Below are 12184 nucleotides of genomic sequence, written 5' to 3'. Positions count from 1 at the left end.
GGAACGATGTGCTGGAGATTTGAATGGGAAAGGGAATGTCTGAATTGTCAGAGTGGGGAATGAACAACAATCTACAGCAATGTCATTAACACAGACACACTCTAATCCTGCTCCAGCCGGAAGGGAAATGGGCAGGAATTCTCGCTGTTCACCTAATGACACACTTACACTCATGCGCAGCCATGAGTGTGCTGGGGAAGCTGGTCTGAGCAAACCATTTGAAGTGACAATTCAGTGAGAAGTGAATTCATAGAATCATAGAATCATAGAATTCAAGATCAGAAGGGACCATTATGATCATCTAGTCTGACCTCCTGCAAGATGCAGGCCACATAAGCCGATCCACCCGCTCCTTTAGCTAGCGACCCCTGCCCCATGCTTCGGAGGAAGGCGAAAAACCTCCAGGGCCATTGCCAATCTTCCCTGGAGGAAAATTCCTTCCCGACCCCAAATATGGCGGTCAGCTGAACCCCGAGCATGCGGGCAAGACTCTCCAGCCAAACCCTCTGGAATAGGTTACATCATACCAGGCACATAATTGACCTATTGACTAAGCCCGTTATCCTATCATACCATAGCAAACGGTTTTTTAGCCATATAAATAGGAAGAAAACCAAGAAAGAAGAAGTGGGACCGCTTAAAACTTTAAATGGAGTGGAGATTAGGGATAATCTTGGAATGGCACAATATCTGAACGAATACTTTGCCTCGGTCTTTAATGAGGCTAATGAAGGGCTAAGGAATAGTGATAGAGGGACCGATGGGAATGAAGATATGGGGGTAGACATTACGGTAGCTGAGGTAGAAGCCAAACTGGAACAGCTTAACGGAAGTAAATCGGGGGGCCCGGATAATCTTCATCCTAGAATATTAAGGGAATTGGCGAGGGATATTGCTAGCCCGTTAGCGATAATCTTTAATAAATCCCTAAATTCGGGGATTGTACCGACTGACTGGAGATTAGCTAATGTAGTTCCTATATTCAAGAAGGGGAAAAAAAGTGACCCGGGGAATTATAGGCCTGTTAGTCTAACATCTGTAGTATGCAAAGTCATGGAAAAGATCTTAAAAGAGAGAGTGGTTCCGGAGCATGAGGCCGATGGCAACTGGGATAGATTACAGCATGGATTTACGAAAGGTAGATCGTGCCAAACCAACTTGATCTCCTTCTTTGAGAGAGTAACAGATTTTTTAGACAAGGGAAATGCGGTGGATCTCATATATCTGGATTTCAGTAAGGCGTTTGATACGGTACCGCATGAAGAATTACTGGTTAAATTGGAAAAGATGGGGATCGAAATGAAAATCCGGAGGTGGATAAGGAGCTGGTTAAAGGGGAGACTGCAGAGGGTAGTATTGAAGGGGGAACTGTCCGGTTGGAGGGGGGTTACCAGTGGAGTTCCTCAAGGCTCGGTTTTGGGTCCGATTTTATTCAATCTATTTATTGCTGACCTGGGAACCAAGAGTAGGAGTGGGCTGATAAAGTTTGCGGATGACACCAAGTTGGGGGGTATTGTCAATTCGGAAGAGGATCGGGATATTCTCCAGGAGATTTAGATGACCTTGTAAACTGGTGTATTAGTAACAGGATGAAATTCAATAGTGAGAAGTGTAAGGTTATGCATTTAGGGATGTCTAACAAGAACTTTAGTTATAAGCTGGGGACGCACCAGTTGGAAGTAACGGAGGAGGAGAAGGACCTAGGAGTCCTGGTTGATCGCAAGATGACTATGAGTAGGCAATGTGATGTGGCGTTAAAAAGCTAATGCGGTCTTGGGTTGCATTAGGCGAGGTATTTCTAGTAGGGATAAGGAGGTGCTAGTCCCGTTATATAAGGCGCTGGTGAGACCTCATTTGGAGTATTGTGTGCAGTTTTGGTCTCCCATGTTTAAGAAGGATGAATTCAAACTAGAACAGGTACAAAGAAGGGCCACTAGAATGATCCGAGGAATGGAAGGCCTTTCGTATGAAAGGAGACTTGAGGAGCTCGGTTTGTTTTCCTTAACCAAAAGAAGGATAAGAGGAGATATGATTACACTCTTTAAATATATCAGAGGGATAAATACCAGGGAAGGAGAAGAATTATTTCAGCTCAGTGCTAATGTGGACACGAGGACGAACGGATATAAACTGTCAGTCAGGAAATTCAGGCTTGAAATTAGACAAAGGTTTCTAACCATCAGGGGAGTGCAATACTGGAACAGTCTACTGTTCAGTCTACTACACGAATTATCGTGTAGTAAAACAATTGTATATCAAGTAGTTGTGGCTGAAAGGTGAAGGCGATGGGCTAGAAATCCTTTGGGGTTGCCCTGCGTAGGTTCAAATCCTGCTAACTATGCAAGCACTGCACTGTTGTTATGATTACTTTAGTTTTAGTGCCTAAGCATCCACAGTGCAAACTGGAGCTAAATCTAGTTTCACTCTGTCTACACTTAAAATGCTGCTGTGGCACCTGCTATAGCACTCTGGAGTAGATAGTCAGTGGAGAGGTTTTCCCATCCCTGTAATAGCTGCATTGACAGAACAATACTTCCTTTTCTTTAGCACTATCTAACCCGGGTTTAGGTCACCTTAACTATATGGGTTTGTGGGGGGGTCACACCCTGGGAGACATCGCTTTGCCAGTTCAGTGCCCAGCGTACACCAGCCCTTAGATCCCTCTTGGTATTTCAATGCAGGCACTGACCTGTGAGAGGAAAACATCAGCTCACAAACACAGAGACTGAATTTCCCACATTTAATCTCGCTGCACTTTCCAGAAAGTCACAACATTCATTCTTTCTTGCTAGGACAGAGAAAAAATAAGTGACACTAAGTTTTTGTCTTGGTTAAATAAAATTAAGTGTTTAATTAATATAGTAAAAAATCTGTCCTGATTCCTCTAACTAACACCATAGCGTGAAATAGGAACAGAGACAAAGCTTGTCAGTGATGACTAATTTCACAAATGATCTTCCCATTATTAATTTCCACGCTGCCCCCATTGGAGGTCTGGGCATCTCCCGTGTCATTGCTCTGCATTCACCTTCCCCTAGACTTGTTATCGGACATTCGCCTTCCTCTGCAGCGTGGGGCTCAGGTCACTTGCTGGCGGATTCCCTGCACCTTGAGGTCTTTAAGCCACGATTTGAGGACTTCAATAACTCAGACATAGGTTAGGGGTTTGTTACAGGAGTGGGTGGGTGAGATTCTGTGGCCTGTGTTGTGCAGGAGGTCAGACTAGATGATCATAATGGTCCCTTCTGACCTTAAGTCTATGAATCTATGAATCTAGTCCCAAATTTGGAAAATTGTGCCGTTCAGAATGTGAATAGTGACCCCGTCTCCTTCCTGCACCTGCTCTACATTGCTCCACAGCAGCTTCTCCACCTGCAGAGTCACCCCAGCACGGCAGTGCAGCCGCCCAGGGTTCAGCAGGGGCCCCTGGCAAGGACCGTGCGTGCAGCTAACAGCCCGGTGTGCCTGGCCGTGAGGCAGCTGTAGAAAAGCAACACCCCCTCCCAGAAGTACAGAGACTGAATTCCCCAACCTTAACATCATGACCCCCTGTAGAAAGCCACATGTCAGTTGTATTTTCACAGGGAGATGCAAAAATCAAGTGACACCAATTTTTAAGTTGAGTAAATAAAGTTGAGGAGATAGTTATTAACCTCACGAAAATACACTAAAGATCCCTCAACATAACACCTGAAGGTGAAATATGAACAGAGACAAACCTTGTCAGCAAAGGCTCATTTCCCAAACGATCCTCAAAATATTACTAATTCCCACCCCTCGTCCACAGGAGCTCTGTGCAGTGTAACTGTTCTGCAGGCAGCTTCCCATTCAATGCTGTTGTGGGACATTCCCAGGCCTGGAAATGTACCAACGACAGAATTTGAAGAACAAACCTGGCTCCCCGCACCAGGCGGGATTTGAGTGTTTTGTCCCTGTCACTTAGTCTTTGTCAATAGTACAGATGCCAGGGGCAGGACTCCAGGCTCTGCTTGAGGGATCCTGGCACAGGGGCTGGGGGGGAGAAAGGATGGTAGATTCTGACCTGGAGAGGAGGTAATAAGTGAAGGGGCATTTTTATTAGCCCCCTCCTGAGGGTCCCCAGGGCTGGAATTCTACATTCCACAGGCCAAATGAGGGGGTGACACCACTTGGCTAATGAAAACCAGTGCTCCAGGTAAGGTTTGAACTCACAACCTCAGCATAGCTCCTCTCAGTACTACCCTATAAGTACTGTGCGCTAACCAATTGCACCACTGGAGCACCTGTTAATTAGCATTCTCTGAGACCCCCCTATGTTGATACAGGCAAGGAGTGACCCCAAAACGTTCTCATTGGGGCTGGGAGCAGGTAGCGACAAGTGTTGTACTCGGTGGGGTGGATTCTTCTTAAGGCTTCCAGGCCCCATTTGACCCTTTTGTTCTTCCCTGTGTAATAACAGAGCTGGTTAAGACTCAATGAAGAGTCTTGCTGCAGACCAACAGTTCTGAAATCACTGATAACCAGCTCTAAGCATTAGTCCTGCTTTGGGACAGTGTCTCTCATGGAAGAAACTGCCCAGTCTGCACTAGCAGTGAGGCTCCCTCACTAACAGCTGAAATCAGGGAGAGCTGTGGGAAGTGCAGGGCCCCAGGGGTGCCTGAACAGGGGGGGACAACACCCCAGGGCTTTTAAACATGGGAGGGCTCCGCCCTCGCTCAGCTGCACAGAGGAGTTTTCATCCCCTATTCCTGCCTGTCACTGCCCAGCACCCCCTCTGGCACCATTCCTGAAGGTCACCCTGCCTCACTCTCTTCCTGTCATATTGGGTCCACCAACAACTCATGTAGGAGAGACAGCTCCTGTCCCTCATTGTTAAAGGTCAGGCCAGGCAACTAGGGGCAGAAGCCCACAGGTTTTTTTTTTTCCTCCCTATTGCAAAGCCCAAGGACTCACCTTGGGGTACAGGCACCACTGTGCTCCCAGAACACAAGTTATCACTGTACAAAGAGGGATGAAAGGGCCTGCCAAAACCTGGGATCTTCAGTCTAACACTCTCCCAACTGAGCTACTTTGGCAGAGGAGGAGAGGTGCTGGGCTCCAGCCTGGGACTCTGCCTCCCTCCTGCCCAGCCCTGACTATGAAGCCTGGCCATGGCCCTCCTTCCTTCAAGTGCCATGTGGGCAAGAGGAAGAGTGTGGCAGCTGCAGGGACCAAAGTTATGGACATCAGGTGAAGCAGCCATATGATCAATCCACAGGAATCTCTAGCCAGACTGTTAAGTTCTAGGACCCCAACCTATAGCCGCCAGCCCATTGAACCAGCCAGACCAGAGACCTGTCTCCAGTGGGGATCAGTCACCCAGCAGGAGGGAAAAACCTCACTCTCTACCTGAGAGAAAGTAGCCAAACACATTGAGCTCCAGTGCTTTGTAGCAAAGCAACGTATTGCCACGTGCTCCCACTGAGATTTGAACTCAGATTCCAGGATTCAAAGTCCTGAGTGCTGCCCATTACACCATGGGACCTGCTGCTATTTCATTTTCTAGACCCCTGTGACTCTAGGCTGGCTGGTTTGCACTCTGCACTTATTGCTTCCCACCAGCGGCTTCCTCTCGCAGGACTCTCTCTCCTCCTCCAGCGACTGTAGTCCTGCACTACCGGATTCACGGGTCCTGCCCTGAGTCCCTGCATCCCCCTGCTTTGTCTCCATTCCCTGCAGGCTGCAAAAATGTCAGGGAAGTCTGCTCCTCCCTTCCCTCGGTGCTCCCTCTCATATCGGCCAGCTGCAGCCTCATCTCCTGGAACTCGGGCAGCTGTCGCTTGATCCGATCGTACAGTCACATGCTGACTGGCTCCCCTGCCTGGATGGTTTTGTGGAAATCCCACGGGTGACGCTGCAGGACTTGGCACTGTTGGTTTCTTTAATGTTGTGATGTTTCCCCAGCCGCCGGAACAAAGCCGCCAACTCCTCCCTCACCGACTTCCACCAATCCCCCTGGTTGCCATAGGACCCTCTGATGCTTTCCCGTTCTGCCAACACCTCCAGGCCTCGCCCCCCTGCTCCTTTATCTTGCAAGCTCTGGATGTTCAGCTTCAATATCCTCTGCCCTGGGTCAGGGAATTGCCCACATTGAGCACACGGTGAGAGCTCCGTGATCCGAACAGTCCATTGGCACCACCTGGGCTGTCGACGTGCTCTCCTTCATGTAAATCCGGTCAATGCTACTCCTGGTCTGTCCCCGCAGAAAGGTGTATCCCCTCTGCGGCTGGTGTGAGCTCGGGTCAGAGGAATAGGAGGCTACCACCCACCCTCCACTGGTTCCACTGTGCAGAAACACGTCCTCTAAGCCGACCTTGCTACAGACCTGCGCCAGGTAGTGCTCATCATAGAATAGTTTCCTCTGATGGTCGGGAAAACAGGACCAGCAGTCCTCAGGCCGGTGCAACAATTGAAATCCCCCCCAACACCAAACACTGTGCAGTCTAGAAGAAGGGAGCCAGTTCCTTCATAGAACTTTCCTTTTACACCTTAACTGGGGACCACTAATATAGCCGTAACCAGTGCCATGGAGGACAAAGCCCACCAGTAATGCCCTCCCTGGTCGGAGCTCCAGCCCCTTCTGTACTTGCACTGCGAATGTGAAGAACAAGACTCCAATCCCATCATTCTTCCCTGGCCTGGAGGACCAGAGAGATGGGCCCTTCCCCCAATCACCCACTGCCCATCAAGCTACCCTAGAGTTGTTAAAGTGCATTTCCTGAACACCCACCATGGCCAAGCCCAGCTGCTCCAAGGCAATGAACATCAAGTGCCTCCTCCTGGGCCCCCAACTCCCTTCCACAGGGCCACTTTCACACATGCCCCTTCCCTGGTACTGCCCTCCCTCAGCTGCACAGAAGAGTTTCCATCCTCTATACCTCCCTGTCACTGCCAAGCACCCCCTCTAGCACTCTCTTCCTGCCATATTGGGTCCACCAATAACTCACTTAGGAGAGACAGCTCCTGTCTCTCATTGTTAAATGTCAGGCCAGCCAATTAGGGGCAGAAGCCCACAGTATCTTTTCCTACTGCAGAGCCCAAGCTCAGGGACTCACCTTGGATGCAGGGACCACTGTGCTCCCAGAAAACAAGCCACCACTGCACACAGAGGGATAAAAGAACCTGCCAAAGCCTGGGACTGAACCAGGGACCTTTAGAACTTCAGTCTAACGCTCTCCCAACTGAGCTACTTTGGCAGTTGCATGGTAATGCTTGGGCCTGTTGCTTCTCTGGCCAGGATGTTTTTGCAGCAGTTGCACACAAAAAGGACGTCATGTGAGTGGCCCATGAAGACAAGACTTGCTTTTGCCTGCCTTGCTCAGCTTGACTTGCTGCCTCACCCCGTTCCTGCCCTAGTGCCCGGGTTGACCTGGTGGTGGAAGGGGACTGGGGGCCAGTGGCGCAGGGAGGAAGTTGAGCTGGACCCTGAGCTAGACTAGACCCTGGCGGTGAGAGTCTGGCCACCACCTGCCGCCCCACTCTGTTGTCCTGGCTTCCCCCACTGGGCGTCATTTCAGGAGGGAAGTGGGGCTTCTGCCTCCCCTCCCCGATTTTCACACCGCAGAGGAGTGTGAACAGGAAAACGAACGGCTGCTCCACACCCCCACCGGAGGAACCCGGCGCCCTTAGCTGTGGGGAGTAAGAAGTGGCTGTTGGCTGACAGGGCCTGTCCCCGAGGAGCTGGAACAGCAGCTGCCGCCTCCCCCTCAGCTCCAGGCTGTGGGAAATGCTCAGTGCCTGGCTGCATGGGCGGATGCTGCTCCCTGCTCTGGAGGTGATGCAGCCAAGGACGCCTCACCCAACACTGAGATGCAGCCACCTCTGGGGTGAGTTACACAAGTCAGCAAATGAATTTGGAACAGGAAATGCACTGAAAGGACAGAGGCAGCTGCAGGAGGTGGAGAAAACCAGAAGCCCTGGATCCCAGCCCTGCCCCTCCCCCACTCTACCCCCTAACCTCCACTCTCCTCCCAGAGTTGGGGGGAGAACCCAGGAGTCCTGGTCCCCAGCCTTGCCCACCCCCATATTTCAATATGGCTCCATCCAACAGCTGCCCCCCAATTGCAGGGCAGCACCACAGGGCACACTGGGGCCTGCTTATTTGCACAGGACGGGCAACACCAGTGCCCCAGGGTGGGGAGAGATGATGCTAAGGGAGAAGCAGGCAGCAGACACCCCCACGACAGAGTAAGAAGTGCTAGGGGGCGCCGTGCTGCAAGGAGTGATGGGGGCTGTCAGGGAATGGGAGGATCTCCCCTCACAGCGGGTGCGTCTGTCTCCCCCGCAATTCCTCCCCAGCCCTACCCCAGCCCAGGCTAATTCCGGCCCAGCTACCAGGGTTACATTTGGCCTGGATTCCCCAGCTGCTGGGGGAGGGGCATGGGGCTGGGGAGCATGAGCCTCTACTCCCCCTTCCCCCGACACAGCTGCATGGGCACTGACCAAAGGAGCCTGCAGCACTGCTGCCTAGAGGAAACTGAGGCACCAGCGAGTGACACACACATCATGGCTCTCCTCATCCTCATCCTCTTTTCCATATACAACCCGAGGTTTGGGGGGGTAAACTCAGAGGAGTTGCATAGTTAACCTGTGGAACCCCTTGCCAGAGGATGTTGTGAAGGCCAAGACTATAACTGGGTTCAAAAAAAGAATTAGATAAATGAACAGAGGACAGGTCCATCAGGGATGGTGCCTGTAGCCTCTGTTTGCCAGAAGGTTTTCTCTGCAAATCTCAAAGGTTGATATAAAATACCCTAAACGTTTGTCCCACTTCTCTCTAGTTGTCTATTTCTAATTGAATATGCCCTGAGATTTTCCCGTCTCTCTAATTATAAAATGCTAACAAAATCTCAGATTTGCACCTTTTCTCAGATTCTTGAACATAGCTTGGGGGGGCAGGGCTGGGCTGGCAGGGGCTGTGGGTCAGGAGTGAGGGGCACCGGCAGAGCTGTGGGGGGGAGGGCTGGGCTGGCAGGGGCTGCGGGTCGGGAGTGAGAGGCACCGGCAGAGCTGTGGGGGGCAGGGCTGGGCTGGCAGGGGCTGCGGGTCGCGAGTGAGGGGCACCGGCAGAGCTGGGGGTGGCAGGGCTGGGCTGGCAGGGGCTGCGGGTCGAGAGTGAGGGGCACCATCAAAGCTTGGGGGCAAGACTGGGTTGGTAGGGGCTGTGGGTCTGGAGTGAGGGGCACCATCAAACCTGGGGTGGGCAGGGCTGGACTGGCAGGGGGCTGTGGGTAGGGAGTCAGGGGCACTGGCAGAGCTTGGGTGGGGCAGGGCTGGGCTGGCAGGGGCTGCAGCTCGAGAGTGAGGGGCACTGGCAGAGCTTGGGTGGGGCAGGGCTGGGCTGGCAGGGGCTGCGTGTTGGGAGTGAGGGGCACCAGGAGAGCTGTGGGGGGCAGGGCTGGGCTAGCGTGGGCTGCGGGTCGGGGGTGAGGGGCTCTATCAGCTGGGGGGGTCAGGGCTGGGCTGGCGGGGTCTTTGGGTCAGGAGTGAGGGGCCCTGCCGGAGCAGGGACCGGGCGGATTTGACCTGGGAATGTTGCAGGAAGTTACATTGGGGATGAGAAGAATCTCCCTGCGCTGTTACCTGAGTCAGGAGTGGGGTTTGGGGAAATTCACACCTGCCTGGTAGACTGAACAAAGGACAGGGGAGAGTGGAGGGGGGATGAGAGTTGCTGGAGGGATTTTTGGTTTGTTTGTGCTGGGGGGGTGCAGTGCAGGAAATCCCAAGTGGGGAACTAAGCTCCCTGCACCCCCAGAAGGAGCAGATTGAGGGGTCCTGGCTGTATCTCCAAGCTCTGCTGTATCCTGTGCTCCTGTTGTCCAATAAACCTTCTGTTTTACTGGCTGGCTGAGAGTCACTGTGAGTCCCAGGAAGAGGGGTGCAGGGCCGGGCTCCCCCACACTCTGTGCCAAGCATATCCCACGTAATGGGCAAATCTGGTACCAGTACCCAAGTACTAAGGGTCTTCCTGGCTAAGTGCATGAATAACAATGAGCCTATTGTGGGATGCACATGAGCAATCATTTGAAGAACAACAAATTACAGTGTGTCACTGAATGAAATTTTCTGTCCAGGTGTGAGACTGGGAAGTTCCAGGAGCCAGTGGAGATTTTTTTTAATGAATTAGGAAACAGCCTCAGCAATTTTTTCCAAATAAATTAGTTTATATGGAGCTGTACCTATCCCATAGGGCTGGGGGGGACCCTGAGGCCAGCCCCCTGCCTTCACTAGCAGGACCAATTTTTGCCCCAGATCCCTAAGTGGCCCCCTCAAGGGCTGAACTCACAAGCCTGAGTTTAGCAGCCCAATGCTCAAACTACTGAGCTATCCCTCCCCCTATTGCAGAACAGAGAGGAAATACAGTAACACCACACTTTGTCCCCCACCCCCCGTTAACATTGTTAAGTTGCTGATTGATTCAGGAACATGCTCATTTAAAGTTGTGTGATGCTCCACTCTTACGTGGTTGGGCTGCCTGCTTTCTCCATAGCTGGCAGCCTCCCTACGCCTCAGCACCTCCCGCCTGCCGGCAGACCCTGCAGATCAGCGCCTTCCCTCTCCTCCCTACCCGCCTGCAGCAATCAGCTGGCTGGCAGGAGTGGGGAGGAGTGAGGACTCGGTGCACAGGATCCCCCTCCCTCTGGCCCAGGGCAATCAGGTGGCTTGTGGCCTTTAGAAAGGTGGGGAGGGAGGAGCGAGGATGCACCGTGGGAAGTAAAGGGGGAGGAGGTGGGGGGGAGAAGAGGCAGGTCAAGGATGGGGGCTTGGGGGAGGGAGGGGAGTGGGCGGGCTGAGGGTTGAGCCCCCCACCCCTGGTGCTCGCAGAGTAGGGGAAGCTGCTGCTGCTGCGCAAGGTGCTTCTCCCAGCCTGCAGCAGCTTCAGCCTCCTCGCCCGCCTCATCTCCAGTGCCAGTGGGCTGGGTCTATGTGGGGTAAGGCGGGGGCACCCCCCAGCTATAGCCCTGTACTGTATGTACAGGATGTTTCTAAACACACAGCACGTGCACACTACCCCCCCCCCCCCCCAGTGTAGTATTAAATTGCTTGGTTTACATTGTGATCCGCAAAGCTGAGTCAGGTGTCTGAACTCCCCACACAATGCCTGGGCTCCACAGGCACCTTCCAGTGTGAGTCACAAAAGCCAGTTCACTAGGTGGGGAGCCATGTGAGCTAGTCAATGGGAGAGGCTGACAAGGGGGAGGTACTAGCACCGCATCAACGTCATTTAAATATAGTCAGAAGTAAAATTTCATTGCTCGGTGCTGCAGAACAGTCAACATTTCCAGCAGCTGGGACTGCAGCTGGGGGGGGAATTCCATTTGAAAACTTGAAAGAGGTAAAAAATGAACAGAAAACCACCCAGACATTGAATAGTAACAGTAACAAAGGACAGTCAAATAGCAAGAAACGAACAGAAAAAAATAACACAAAGAGACTAAAAAAAAATCTACAAAAGAAATCAAAGACATTGAAAAAAAATGTCACCGCAGAGCTGAGTGGGGGCAGGGCTGGACTGGCAGGGGGCTGCGGGTCGGGAGTGAGGGGCTGGGAGAAGCACATTGTCCTAAGCCCTGCCCCACCCCCAGATAGATGCCTAAATTTGGGTTGCAGGGGGGTGTCTGTCTCTGCTTAGCACTCCACAAATGGGAACCCAGCCCCTGCCATCAGGTAACTCAGGTGCCTAAAACATTTCTTGCTGGACTGGAGGTAGGCAGCTGCCTCACACCACACAAACTGGCGGTAGGGGGAGAAGGAAGAGGTGGGGTTGGTCACATCAGCTGCTTTATAATGTTTAGCCCCACAGTTCACGCACTCCCCTGGGCTGTGAGAGACCCAGGTTCAGTTTCCCCTGTCTGGAAGAGCTGATGAACGTGAGCACCAACCTCAGGCCAAACAGGTACAAACTACTCAACCTTATATGCTGCTTCCATGATACCATGCAGGCCCATGTATCAGCAGGGGACAACTCATCTGATCCCTTTCCTGTAGCCCACGGGGTAAGCAGAGCTGGGTGCTTGCCCCTATATTATTTACTTGGTTCCAGGCTGGAGTGCTAGAAGTCGCTGCGTGTGCTACCATACAGGTGTCCAGTGCTGGATGAAACTTCTGTGGGCCTGGCACCAAACATATGTGTGGGCCCCCATGGGGAATAATTGTAAAAGACAGG

General features: G+C 52.2%; 3 non-coding genes and 1 pseudogene across 3 annotated transcripts; all 4 read right to left on the bottom strand.

The window, feature by feature from the left end:
• Positions 1-12184, bottom strand: part of LOC120375680 — a 1085709-nt pseudogene that overhangs the window by 567881 nt on the left and 505644 nt on the right.
• On the bottom strand, positions 4167-4260 carry TRNAI-UAU. The gene is made up of 2 exons: positions 4223-4260; positions 4167-4202 (listed from the first exon to the last, which is right to left on the bottom strand). It is a non-coding gene; the product is annotated as a tRNA-Ile (tRNA).
• Positions 5432-5503, bottom strand: TRNAQ-UUG. Its single transcript has one exon. It is a non-coding gene; the product is annotated as a tRNA-Gln (tRNA).
• Positions 7142-7214, bottom strand: TRNAF-GAA. Its single transcript has one exon. It is a non-coding gene; the product is annotated as a tRNA-Phe (tRNA).

Source organism: Mauremys reevesii, linkage group 12 (genome assembly GCF_016161935.1).
Source record: "Mauremys reevesii isolate NIE-2019 linkage group 12, ASM1616193v1, whole genome shotgun sequence".
NCBI lineage: Eukaryota > Metazoa > Chordata > Testudines > Geoemydidae > Mauremys > Mauremys reevesii.
This window is presented reverse-complemented; position numbering and strand designations above follow the sequence as displayed.